Source organism: Epinephelus lanceolatus, chromosome 7 (genome assembly GCF_041903045.1).
Source record: "Epinephelus lanceolatus isolate andai-2023 chromosome 7, ASM4190304v1, whole genome shotgun sequence".
Taxonomy (NCBI): domain Eukaryota; kingdom Metazoa; phylum Chordata; class Actinopteri; order Perciformes; family Serranidae; genus Epinephelus; species Epinephelus lanceolatus.
Window position 1 is genome coordinate 25,730,111 of NC_135740.1, and position 14,790 is coordinate 25,744,900.

Here is a 14,790-nt window from a genome sequence, read left to right on the forward strand (position 1 = left end):
GTCAGTGGGAGTGTCTCAAATTAAAGCCATTATCTTGATCCCTGAGGAGATACTAGAGTAGTGTCAAGGACATGATCCTACTTTTTCTCTGCAGGACATGGGTACCCCAAACTGTTATATTTTACTGTATAATGAGCTGTCAGTTACATGTAAATGTGAAACCAAAAGGAAGTGAAATTACTTGAAAACTTAGGCTACTGTCAGTCCAACTGGGGCAGCAACCATTTTTAAAATTCGTACAGAGAAATAGGAAGTATGAAGCTGCTGTAAACTTCTCATCTTAGAGGTACAGAATGACCGTGACCATTATTTAAATTGGCAGAAAAAAATTATTAATTGTTCAATAGCGACACCAACTTTGTTGACTGTTGGTTTAAAGAATCTTGTGGACGTTAGCAGCACACTCAGTTTATACCTCTATCTGTCTGGCCGCACACTGTTGACCGTGGAATCAGACTCTAACATGAATGATGCTTTTTATATAATGGGAACATGCATGTGTGTGTTTAAGTCCAGTTAGCGATGCACCACTTCCTCACAGATAACTGCACCACCAGGCCCATTCTTCACATGTAGAACACTGAGGGGGGAAAAGTGAGTTGGTGTTATGGTCTCCAGGTTGATCATGAAGCGTGACGGAGGAGATGAAACTGGATGGGTGAGGCAGGAGGTTTATCAGCAGGATGGGAGAGAAAAAGAGAGAAGGTATGATAGAGGGAGACAGGGATGATGAAGGTCGGTCATAAACAAGAGACACAAGACCTCTGCAGTCTGTTAGGTCGGCAGAGGAGCCGACATTAAAGACCGCTTCATGCTGTAGTCAGAGATCAATAAGCATTCATTCTTCTCTGCAAGACAAACTCACGTATATGTCATATATATGTCACAGAGACATATGTAATGTGCATACATGCAAACATACACACACAAGCAGGCACTTAGAGGCAGATGAGCAGTCAGATGCAGCTGAAATATGTCTGTATTGTGTATTTGGAAGTTTGCAATCAGATTTTAAATGGGATTGTGTGTCTGACTTTAATTTTCAGTCACAAAGGTTTGATGAAAGTTTGGAGAAGATCTCTAGAAACTTAAATGCTTGAAAAGTTAAATTGTACGTAGTGTATCCAAACAGCAGTGGCTATTTAGAAAGAGGTAGAAATTAAGTATTAGTAAGTATTAAGTATTAGTATTCACTAGGTCCATTCACACATAGACATGCATAAACACATGCAAGCTACCAAGTATTCAGATCCTTTACTTGAACCAGGAGTGTGGAACTTTTGTCCCCTACCTCTGGCAGTGAGAGTAATTACACAAACACATAGACTTAAAATAATGGATGTAGCAACTGTGATGTCACCCATCGCCATCTTGGTTTTTTGGAGGCAGAAGAGACCGTATTTGGCACTGTGGAGAAGTGAGAGGTGAATCAGACAAAGAAGCCGAGGACTCTATCGTCAAACAGCCTGTCACTCAAAGCAGCCTGCCCTTAAATGTGCGTATCTATAAGCTGTAATGAAATGTAAAGTACAGCTGTCATTAATGTTGAAATTATCTATAGAGACCAAAACCATTTTTGTACCAGGCTGTAAACGTGTTTATCTCTGCTGCAAAGTTGGACATTTTAACATAGGTGTCTATGGGGGTTAACTGGTTTCTGGGGCCAGCCTCAAGTGGCCATTCAAAGAAGTGCAGTTTTTGGAAGTTCCTTCATTTTTAAGCTGCGGAGGTTGCCCCTAGCACAAACACTGCTGATGACGTACTGATTGCCTGCAGGTGAAATTGCATCTTCCCTACCCTTAGGAGCACTCTCTTCAAGGAGTCCCATACACATATTTTTATTTCAGTCATTCCTCTGAGCAGTGTCTTTTTCATTTTTTTCTTGGACGCTTCGTAGGATTTTTATCCATAGCTAATGCCATACTCCTAACTGCTGCTCCACCCTCTCTCACACCTTCCTGCCTATTTTAGCTGTGGCTAAATTGATATAAACGGTCACTGTGGTCAATTCTGGCTCCAAAAAAACAAGATGGCGACAGCTAAAAATGCCAAACTCGAAGTTTCAAAATGTGAGTCCATAAACAAATGGGTGACATCACGGTAGCTATGTCAATTATTTTTTTTACAGTCTGTGTAAAATACAGAGAGCTTCGCCAGGTGGTCATAAACATAAACTTTGGAAAGAGCTTTAATGTAACAGCCGTTCATCTAGATGAAGTACCACACTTATGGAGATATATTTGTGTCTTTATTACATGTGAGAAAATAAATGATATGAGAGGGGAAAAAAATGTTTGAGAGAAAAAAAAATATTTGAGAGAAAATGTTTTCACACTGATAGCAAAAAATAATAATATTTGAGACTAAAAAAAGTTTTGAGAGAAAGTATTTTGTCATAGAATATAAAAAAAAAATTTGAGATTTAAAAAATGATTTCCAAGAAAAAAAACTCTCTCAAAAACCTTTTTTTTACTCTCAAATATTATTTTTTTTGCTATCAGTGTGAAAACATTTTCTCTCAAAAAAAAAAAAAAAAAGTTTCTCTCAAAACATTTTTCTTCTCTCTCTCAAAACCTAAATCTTTGCTCTCGTGTCAGGATTTTGCTCTCACTGTGAAAATAATGTCATGGGCGGGGCCACGTTCCTATTGGCCAGTCTCAATTGACAGCTAAGTGAGGATCGTCTTGGGAGTCGAATTCAACTGAATCATTCATCCACCATGGTGGATTCACCGGCACAGATGTGCTGCGTTATTTGGGAGCAGAGACTTCAATGTTTGGGTAAGATGATGACACACACACTTGATGGGTAGCTAGCTGAGCAAGATGGTTATCAAAATCATTCCTATAATGAATCCCTTTTCTCACCTAACGTTATTTTACCGAGATTGTGTTATTAACTGCACTAGCCAGCTAGTGTTAACTTTACATCTAGCTAGGTTATCCCATTAACGTTACTTTACTACGGTGCTTTTCTCTTCCAACATTCCATGTGTGGCAGGGTGAGCGCTGCTACACCTCTGCCCTTAATTGGCATCAGCTGGGTCTACTTTCCAGTTGTCGGAGCCTAATTGTGCAGTGGTGGCACCTGCGTTATGTGGTCTTCCCCTCATGGGCGCGCTCACTTCTACCTGGCGTTTACCTGGCGAGGGCTGTGTGTGGTGTGCTCCGGTTGGCGTGCTTTGTGTGTGTCATGCTACGGTTTCTGTCCCCAAACTTGGGACTCATAAGGTAGGCACGGGTGCTGCAATGTTTGTGTACTGTTAAAGCATATTATGGTGTCACAGCTGCTGTGACTCTTCGCTTGACAGCGGCGTTGGCCGTTCCTGTTGTGTGCAGCTTAGGAGGGGACTTTGAAAAGCGTAGTGTCTGCTCTTCCTCACTGCGAGACGGTGACTGGGTTTGAGCTGTGCTTAAGCTCCCTTCGCTCCGGTAAGCTCGCTCTGTTTTTTTATTTCTACTTCTGCTAGTTCTGTTAACTTTATGTTAACAGGTTGTCCTGCTCTCTTGTCCTGCTGTAGCTGAGGCCACAGCTTGTGGCTTCTTCTCCTCCTCTGTGCACTGTGTGGGGCTGCACGGTGACGTGGGCCGTCAGCTGGGCATCCTGAAGGATGGCTATCCACGGCCTCCAGCCCCGGTGCAGCCGCTCCGTTTTCCACTGCTGTTCTGCCGGTTTCCCACAGACGGATTAAAGCACACTGTAATGCAGCTGTGCATTCATGCGGCTTTGGACCTCTGTGTTATATTTGGAAGTCCGTCTCCTGTCCCCATATTTACCAGTGTATGAATCTGTGTGATCTTCTATTGTTAAGAGTAGTCTACAGGTTTGAGTGTATTCCCTGGGGTGTAATTCCACAGGTGGTGTTGTCGGTTCATTTCCCTCTCCTCTCCATTTGGCCACACATGCATAACGTTATATATGCATATCCGCTCCCAAATAATGCAGCACATCTATGCCAGTGAATCCACCATGGTGGATGAATGATTCAGTTGAATTCGACTCCCAAGACGATCCTCACCTAGCTGTCAATTTGATTGAGACTGGCCAATAGGAACGTGGCCCCGCCCATGACATAATCTCTCTGCATTTCTATCTGAAAACTAATATCATGGATTTGATTAGCTGGTCTCTCAACGCAATTGACCAAATTTTCTCGACAAGGAGACTGGGCAAAGGAGAGCCCGCCTGCCCTGACGGAACATTTGCAGCCGGATACACAATGGACTCCTGGGAGAAGTGGAGGATCGTGTGCCTGTCGATCCTTTCCGTTGAGGATGTTGAAGACGTCTACATAATTGGAATTATGATAACAGGCATTGTGCTGTTTGGAGTTAGCAGCTTCCTGATCTATTGCAAAGTTCAGAAGATGTTGGCAGCACTTTTGGCAATCGAGAAGCTGCCTGTCATGACTGAGGGAATGTGCAAGGCTGTCAACACTCAGACTCAAGCGATATGTGAGTTCAAGCTGGATGCGATTCCTGAACTCCTTCACAAGATGGATGCCAACTTGGAGAAGTTGTCAGCCCGGCTCGGCTGAAACTGGCCACCAATTCGGACATATTGGAAGCAAGCCACCGGGAGACTCAGAGAGACTCAAAGGCAGATGAAAAAATTGCAGTGTCGGCCTGACCCAAAACAATTGTTATCTTCATTGGCTCCCCGAGATAACCAGCTCTCCCAAGGCCGTTTACCTCTCCGCTCTCCTGGATGTTATGCAGACAAGATGCTCCGGCCCCATCCCCCCCCACCACCCCCTCCTCCTGTGAACTTTGTTTCTGGATCAGAACTCTCCGAGGTCGTCTCCACGGCAACGGCCGTGTCTTCGTCATCAGTTATCCGACGGCAGAGACAATGGGTTGGGACTGAGTGGAGATGAAGTACATGGACTTACACATACACACACATGAAGACACATATAACACGCACACCCCGCCAACTCAACGCCTTCTTGGCCCCCTCCCCCCCTCCGTCCCTTCGTCGCAATGTAGCATGGGAGGGTGATGCGATGCGCCCAAATGTGGCTGCGTGCCCTCCAGTGTCTGTGCTGTGACACCTCCCCTCCCCAACACCCCCCCCCCCCCCCCCCCCCCCCCCCCATATGTGCAAGTCTTCGAGTTTTGTTGTAATGTCTTATTATGTTGCTTATGTGCTGAGGTGTTTTTTTTTCCTATTCCCACACTGTGCCCCCCTACAGGAGCCTAGTTTGGGAGTTGCTTTTTCTTCCCTCTTCCTCCCTCTTGTTCTCCTTTTTTCATCTAAGTAAACGGGGCGCTGCTTGTGTGGCGACCCACAGTTCTCCCGCTCCTGTCCTCCCCTGTTCTGTTATGTGGGGGTGGGAAGGGCAGGTTTTCAATATTTGTAGTATTATTTATTTTTTTGTTGTATGTTTTTAGTTTGTAAAGCGCTTTGAGGTTGTATTTTTGATGTATGAAAGGCGCTATGTAAATAAAGTTTGATTGACTGATTGATTATTTTCACAGTGAGAGCAAAATCCTGACATGAGAGCAAAGACTTTTGGTTTTGAGAGAGAGAAGAAAAATGTCTTGAGAGAAACTTTTTTTTTTTGAGAGAGAAAATGTTTTCACACTGATAGCAAAAAAATAATATTTGAGAGTAAAAAAAAGGTTTTTGAGAGAGTTTTTTTTCTTGGAAATCATTTTTTAAATCTCAAATTTTTTTTTTATATTCTATGACAAAATACTTTCTCTCAAAACTTTTTTTAGTCTCAAATATTATTATTTTTTGCTATCAGTGTGAAAACTTTTTCTCTCAAATATTTTTTTTTCTCTCAAACATTTTTTTTCCCTCTCATATCATTTATTTTCTCGCATGTAATAAAGACACAAATATATCTCCATACACACTCCAGCATTGCACTAAGTACAAGAAGCAAAATCACACTGTGAAAATACGTCACTACCAGTAAAAGTCCTGCATTTAAAACTCTAAGTATATATATATATATATATATATATATATATATATATATATATATATATATATATATACACACACACATGATCAGCAGAATATACTTGAAATATCAAAATTAAAAATACTCATTCTGCAGTAAAATGGTCCCTATCAGCGTTTTAATAATTTTTAAGTCTTTTACGCACTGTCGTCTAGTTTCATCAACAGCAATACATCCATTATTCATAAGATCATCATATGTTTGTAGCATCTCTGTCCTGTGAGAAGTATCTTTAAAAAGTCAACTTTTCGTGGTGTCAGTAAAACAGTCCAGTTTTCAGCTTTGTGACGATGCACTTTCAGCTGATCCAAGACGGGCTCAAAAAGTAAAATTTTCTTAACCCAATATGAAAAATTATTCCTTTAGTTTATCAGAAAAATTCACTTTCAAAATGACCAGATTTGGAGAAACGTGCACTGGACAGGAGGGGTCAGAAATATTGTAATCTGAAAATTATCTAAAGCTGTCAGACAAATGTAGTAAAGTAAAAAATACAGCATTCGTCTTTGAGATGTAGATGAGTAGAAGTATATAGTAGCACAAAATGGAAATACTCAAGTAAAGTAAAAGTGCCTCAAATTTGCACTTAAGCACAGTTACACCACCACTCCTGTCTGCACTGTGTATTTCTATTGTATTGTATTGTATTGTATTCATTTATATTCTATTCTGTTCTCTCCGTCAACCTGCTGTAATCAGACTCTTGAACCTCTCATGCAGCAGGGTGAATGTCAGCACTTTGATCGGTTTCCTGTAGTCGGCCGTTGCCCTCCACCTCCCCCATTATCCTGCACAGGGCATTCCTTCAGGATTTACACCTGCCATTTCAGCTCAGTGGTCAATATTTATGAACTACATTACTGCATTACAGAATGTGTAGCTGCCGTGCAGTTCAGTCAGGGGACCATCGATCCTCTCCTCTGAGCTGCTGAGTCTCTGAGCTGAGGGGACAGACACAGAGCTTTGGTCCAAACACTTTAAGGGGTTTTAAACTGGGCTCAGGGGTCACTCTGTAATGTCTCTGCTGAAGCACTAAATATCTCCTCAAGTCTGTTACCTGCTGACAGATCAGGGAGCCTGCTGCTGCTACTGCTGCTCGCTAGTGGTCAAAAGAGACACTGCAGAGCACTCTCAGTAACAGTGGTAGTATCAGAAGCAAGTCCTTTCTCTACTTTACCACTCCAGCCAAGCATAGAGGAAGCATGAGTCTATATTATGATATATTTGGGATGACATTGCAGTAAGATTTTTGCTTTTGGGAATGATCAGTTATTGTACAATTACATGTAGCACATGTATAGTTTCTGCACATCAGGTTGTTATGAGTGAGTGAGGTTGTTGCCTTTATAGTCTGGATCCTCATTTAACTTTTTCTGTGGTATCCAGTCGTCTTCTAAGGGAACATGTTTAAGGTATGGAAGCAAAATGAGTCCATAATAACTTAATTTTTTTTATAAGCAACTGAATACCTAATTTAACCTCTCACTGTTGAAGTTAAAATATTGCTGAATTTCTATCACTTTGGAAACCATCAGTGTTCATTTATGTGACCTGAATTCCCCTCTATGAAACTTTAGACAGGTGCTTTTCAAAGTAAAACACTTCGGTGTCGTAAATAGATCGCATCACAATGTTTACAATAACTCCCGGGAAGGAAACCCAAGTGTCACGTACATAAAATGAAAAAGCGCTGAGCAAACGCTGCCTCAGCTGCTTAGTTTTTACTCACCTAAAAAAGGCCCAGCTACAAAAAAATCATCATCATTTTAAGTATATACTACATTTAAAATATCTTCACATCTTTACCTTGCTGTCAGACAGCCCTTCCCGCCAGGGAACTGAAGCCGTTCAGTCAGTGCAACCAGACTCCACAGACAAAAACAGTAGTTTTAGAACATGGGCGAGGCTGGCCTATGGCTGCCTCGATCGCTTAGAGTGTAAGGTAAAGCAGTTAAATTATTCCAATTAGAGTCAGATAAAAATATTAAAGGTGGAGCACATGTCTTGCCAAGGGAGTTCACGCAATGCTGATTAAGCCTCTCACAGCCATGAAAACTCTTTGTATATCACAGTATATGTTAACATAGGTTGTTGTGTTGGGTGTCTGTGGCACAGTCCCGTGATGCATTTTACATCAGCCAGCCAGTACTAAAGGAGGCAGGAAGGAGGACCATAGCAACGGAGCAGCAGCGAGAACTTTTGCGGAAGCTGTGGTGAAAAAAAGAAAGATCCAAGGAAAGTTTCTGGAGTAAGAAACTTGCTATTCAGAGGTATATGTTACAAGCACGCGTGGACAGCTTTTGTGTAATTACTCTTACTGCCACAAGGGGGAGACAAAAGTCCCACACTCCACCTTTAAGACCAGAGAAAAACTAATATGAAGGCCATCAAAACACATCTAGTCTGTTATGAATTACATCAATGTGCCTCTAATGCACAACAGCTTGTGACAAAAGATGTCACCAGTTATCTATGAAATATTCCAGTTGGACACTCCCAGGTCCCGAATGAGGATTGCAACATCTATTAACAAAATGTTCCTAACACATTTTAAACTGAGCAGATCATCTATGATGGCAAATAAAGGCTCAGGGAATCATTCTAATTTCATCTCAGGACAGACGGACCAGATAATGAGTAAGCTTTGCATGGCTCCGTTTGATCCTTCAGGCTGCAGCCATTTAAAATCAAAATGACACTGTTGGTTATTCAATGAACAAGATGGACAGAGAATATAGACATAAAGCAGAATGGAGTTGTGAGCACAAAAAAAGTCACAGTATATTGTGTGTAAGTTGCTGCTATAGATTTGTACATATGTGTATGTGAGAGGACGGGAGAGTGAAGGTTCATGGGAAGAAAAAAAACATGGCACAGAGAAATGGCAGTTTAATTAGCAGCAAAGGGCTTTAATCAGATAACTGTGATCTGAGCAGTGAAGGGACTTTAATTAGTTGCTGGTGGCTGCAACAGGCCACAGCATGACCATAGTGGACAGTGGATGAATGGGAAACAGGAAGTAAGTGCTCTGTGGTGTTAATGGGTCTGCTGGAGTGAGAGAGAGGAGGAGGAGGAGGAGGGAGCAGTGAGAGGAGGGGTGGAGGGGATGGGGATGGGGATGGGGAGGGAAGGCTGTAGGGTTGAGCGGGGTCACAGAGTGTAGCGTGACTGGCAGAACGGGACGAGCTGTAGGAGGAGAGGGGATGCTCAGAGCTTTTTAAAATGGGTTGGTGACAGTGGAATGGCAGGATTAGGCAGAGCAGAAGGAACAAGAAGAGGGGGATCATGGGAGGAAGGCTAAACTGTTTAGATGGGGTTAAAGGGTAAGGAAAGAAAGATAGCAAGAGGTCAGTAGCACATGTCCCCTCAGTTAGGAACTCTGAGATCACATTCGGCTATACCGTAGTTAAATGCCAGTCGATTATTTAACACTTTACATAACTGCATCAGTTGAAACTGAAATAGTTTATGGTTAAATGTTAACTCATTATGTCTAAATCACTGCAGACTTTTTCTGTGTTAAACCAGACCATGATCTTTCCCTAACGTTAACCAAGTGCTGTGGGTGCCCAGAAATAACCATTAAAAGTAAAGTTTACAAGCAGGTGGTGTTTGCAAGATTAGATATTTTGGTAGAAAACACAACCAGTCAACATTTTATTTTATGTTCAGTATCAACATTTAGGCCACATCCACACCAAGGTCTAGTCCACACACATGGGGGGTGTAAAAAATGGGGGTTTCCTCGCCTTCATTCCCATCCACATAAGCACGGTTATAAAAAAAAATCTCAGCCCAAAGACAAAATTAGCCAAATTATCCACAAATATTTAACCCATTCTACAACCAGGCTTCCACCTCACTGTCTGCATCACCAGTTTCCCATCTCCAAAATGTTTGCAAGCATGGGTAAAAGCTTCTCCCATCAAGTCTGTTGTCAAACATCACAAATTTTGCATGAAAAGTGGTGTATGCCTCTTTAGAGTCACCAATTAACCTGCATGTCTTTGGACTGTGGGAGGAAGCCGGAGTACCCGGAGAAAACCCACGCTGACACAGGGAGAACATGCAAACTCCGCATGGAGGGGCTCCCCCATGCTGGGTTTCGAATCAAGAACCCTCCTGCTGTGAGGTGACGATGCTAACCACTGCACCATCATGCCGCTCATGTTTTATTTATTTTTATTAGAGCTCTTTTATTAAAGAAAAAACAGCAATAATAAACTACAAAAAAACCTTTGTGCAGTAAAATCAAAACAAGACACTAAAAGGCACTTATATTACATTATATTATATTACATTATATTATTAACATTGCACCACATATTGATTGATGCAGCCTTAAATGTGCTCATGTGGGGTAAAAGAGGTTAACTGGGGTTAATCTGCTGTTAAATTTGCCACAGACACAACCTGTTCAATAATACAGGTTACTGATGAGACGTGCTGCAACATTAGACCACAGGTTGTTTAACGGCAGACGTCTCATCAGTGTGAGTGACAAGTAACGAGGTGAGACTGTGACCAGCTGAAAGGAAGAAGAAGAGGACTAACTGTGCACTTAATGAGGAAAGATAAAACCCACTTATGCTCTCTTCTCTTACAGCCGTCGAAATATAACGTCAAAAAAAGAGAAACCAAGGTCAGAGAAATTAGTGATTTATAGAGACAGACATATGAAGTGATAGAGGCAGGAATAAAGACAGAAAACTGAGAGATAAAACCCAAATAGAATCAGATGAGGAGAGAAAAACACTGTATAAGGTTGATGTGGATGAGGCAGGACAGTCCTGTCTGACACACATTGTTTGCAACCACACTTGCCCTTTTCCTTTTCATTTGCTGTCTCCATCAGGCCCTCAAGGTCCCTCTGCTTTGTCTGAGCTGTCCGACCAGATGCCTGCTGTTATTTAACAGTGTGTCTGGCTGCATGATTGCACAGAGGAAGAGACAGAGCAAAAGAAAAGTAGCAGAGTGACAAAAAAAGGGCGGTATGGAGAGGAAGGGTAGAGTGTTTTCCCTTGTTCGCTGGCTCTGTCGGAAGGTAAGCAGCGCTGGGATGTCACCTCGGCTGGATTCACCAGCCGACTGATTGTGACACTGGAGGGCAATAGTCTCCTCCTGTGAACCTGACTAATTCCTGCATCGCTGCAGATGCTCTGTCTCTTCCCATTTCTTCTTCTGAGACTGTCTGTCTCTGCTGGACCTAAGTGGTAAATATTAAAGGGATAGTTTGGACTTTTTGAGTTGGGGTTGAATAAGGTTCTTATCCATAGTCAGTGTATTAGATGTCAGTAGGCATGCCCCCAGTTTGGAGAAGCAGACAGGAGTACCGTCATGGAAGCTAAGCAACGTAGTGCTGGGGATCTGGGCAGCAGTAAAATCTATTTTAACCACCTAAAAATATCCATATCAGTTTAAGTGTTCACATATTTAGAATATATTCACCACTGTACCTGCCGTCACACAGCCCTTTCTGATGGAGAGCTGAAGCCATTGTCTATGCTGTCTTCAAAGCCACCAGACACACAAAAACACGGAAGCTGCTGATCTACCGCTGCCTCGATCACTTAGTTTATGTGTTATTGTGTGACTTTAGTGTGTTAAAGGGTTAGTTTGGATTCAACTAAGTCACACAATCACACAAATAAACTACCTGATTAAGGCAGAGGTCAGCACATTCTCACTCCGACCTTGTCACATATCGACGTTTGGTCATGGACCTTCCACGCTTAGATGTTAAAGATACCCTCGGTGCGTTGATTGTTGATGTTCTGGAATACCGTATCAAGTTATGCCTGTTACATGCATTGTCGTTTTTCAAAATAAATTTCCATTTTCACAGGAAATTTATCGTTTCAGTCTCTTTCAAAATAAAAGCACTGCGAGAATTGACATTTTTGTTCTTCCAACAACTAACGCATGCGGTTGGGTTTAGGCAACTCAAAACACTTGGTTAGGTTTAGGAAAAAAAAACAGGGTTTGGCGTTATAATCTTACGGGACACAAACACCACTCTCCCAGGTGAAAGTCAGTGTTTGTTTGACCCATCCACCACCCTTACCTCCTGCGGTACTCAGACTTTCACTGTCTTAACTTTCATCCTTGTCCCGCTGCGTTTCCTCCTGACACTGCCGAACACAATGAAACGATAACAGCATGTCATGCTGACGATAAAGTATGGCTTTTTTTCTCAGTGTCTGATGCAGCAAGCTACTGCCCAAGCACCGGATTTCGACGACTTCAGAGTTAGACTCAGCAGCTCCTGTGTTCTGCAAGGTAAAATTACTGTTCTTGTCAATGGAGTCTCGTGTCTTTGAGGAAAGCATAGAAAACAGCTTAAGTTCCACATCAGAAAGGGTCGTGTGATGACGGTAAAGCAATTGACAATATTCTACTTGTAGTGGACATGTTCATGCACAATGCTTCTTCAATAAGAAGCAAAATAGAATTTGTAGAATTACGTGCGTTAGTTGTGTTACTTCCTTAATATTAGTGTTAATTCTGCCTCTGGTTGACTAGACCATGATGAGCATTTGTTTAAAATACAATTTTGAAAGTTCATACAGTGGCAAAATCACTGTTTATAAATCATATTTATCACTGAAAAGTTTACTGACTACTGTATGTATGAGTATACAAAATATGAGGGGCCCTTTCTTTTACCTTTACGATGTTTGTGAAGCAAGCTGAGGCCGTTATCCTGTTTTACTTCCCCTAATTATAACTAAACACAAGAAAGAGCTGCAGATAAGAAGCACTTGAGGTGAACAGAGAGACTTTAAGCTTTTAAACATTTGAGATGTGGTTTGTGCAAAAGGGGCTGCAACTGACTGTGTGGAAGAAGTCCAAAAATATTATGCACACTTAGTGCGTGCTTCAAAAACAAACAATATTTCCTACTTAGCCACAACATCAAATCTTTGTGGGTTCCCCTAAAAGCCAATTTTATATCTAAGACTGCTCATTAAATGAGGTAAAAAATCAAAGTAGTATTAAGTCAAACATACACCTTGGTTACTCCATCCCTTAGATCAAACTGTTACGTAATTAGAGGGAAATATATTCAATAAACAGCAAAGGTCAAAGCTTGACCTTTAAGCTTTAAAGTTCAACGCTGTGGGAAATACCTGCAAATGTTTGTTTGTTTTTTGGTGTTGAATGTCAAGAAGACTCAACTCCCTGTGACACTGGGGAGGGATTCACTGTTATTAAAGTTAATAGAAAAAAAAAAGATGGTGCAAAGGCAAAGAGGCAGGAGAGAAAGGAAAACTGTAAATTTAGTGGCATGAAATAAAAAAAAGATTAACACAGTGTGAGAGGAAGAGTTAAAAAAACAGAATAAAGGAGATTCTCCTGTCTCTCTCCAGCCTGTGCCGGTGGGTGGAGACTCTTCCTCAGCTTTTCTCAGCATCTTGTGGAATAAAAAAAACATGCAAATACATTCACTGGCTCTGCCACACTGAAACACATCAAGCAGCCAAATTGCATTTCCGTTCTTCTTCTGTAACTTTTAACATTTCATGCTCAGTTGTGTTTCTCTGTCTCTATTAGCTGTCCATGTGCCTTTAGTTTCCCCCATCACACCCTCTCTGCATCATCCCCTCCTATAAAACCTCTCTTTACACTCACTACCTTGCTTCCCTCTTTCTTTTCTCTGTCTCCGCTGTTCTTTTGGAGGCTCCTACCAACCCATGAGAAGCATTTAATCACCGCAGTTTCCAGCCTCCGAGCCTCAACAACAACCTCGGTTGACTTCACTCACCCAACGACAAAACTAATTGAGCTTAAAATTGAGGACTGAGTCGTTCCACTCGTCTTCAGCCCTCTTGGCTCCTGACCTGCCAGCTGCTGACATGCAAGGCACATGTACGTTTAGGTCCTGTTCTCCCAATTCACCTATTACACTGTGGAGCTGATTTTTGTCTGATGTGCAGGAAGAACACACTAAAACATATGTCAAACACTATTCTAAAAAGCTATAATCTCATGAAATAAGAAACTATCTCCAACTATTTGCCCTGCATGTATATCAATGCATGTCCACACAAATATAAAAGTGTGTGTGTGTCCATGTGCATGTGTAACTCCACGTTAGACGCAGGTATAGTAGTGATTTTTGTTGCCAGGTAAGTGAGTTAAGAGGAGTGAATATGTGGCAGATTCATCTTATGTTGCTGAATAATAAAACATGTATAGACATGCATCATGAAATATTAAGAGACAAAGCAACTGAAAGTTATGTCTGTCCATCCTGTCATTTTTGCCTCACAACACTATTATTTCTATTCATCTATTTTTATTTAACCTATATTTAACCAGGTAAGTCCCATCCATTACTGTTCATGCTTGACTGAGTTTTACAAAAGATGGATTGAAGGAATATGGACAAACTGAAAGAGGATACTTTTGATGCATATTGCTTTCAAACATCAGGTCCTCATAGTTGAAAGGTTTTAATAAGAACTTTCTCCCCAAACTCAAAACCTACAACACAGAGCAAAACTACACATTAAAAATGTTTAGCTAAAGTATATTTATTTCAATGTTTACTTCAGTGTATGAAATTTAAAACCCACCACTGCTGCATTTTTTCTTTCTTTTATAGATGAATCAGTCAGTCTGGACCTGCATGCTCGACAGTGCAATTCCACGTTGTGCTGCTGTGCATTAATAGCTTTCCATTATTTGAATTGGGCAGAGTCTGCAGCCTTCAAGACTCTATTATAGAGCAGCTAATGCTTTAAGCTGCCTGAGCATTGTTATGCGTACAAAATCAATTAAGTGACTAAATAGGTCATTTACAGCTCAGCAGT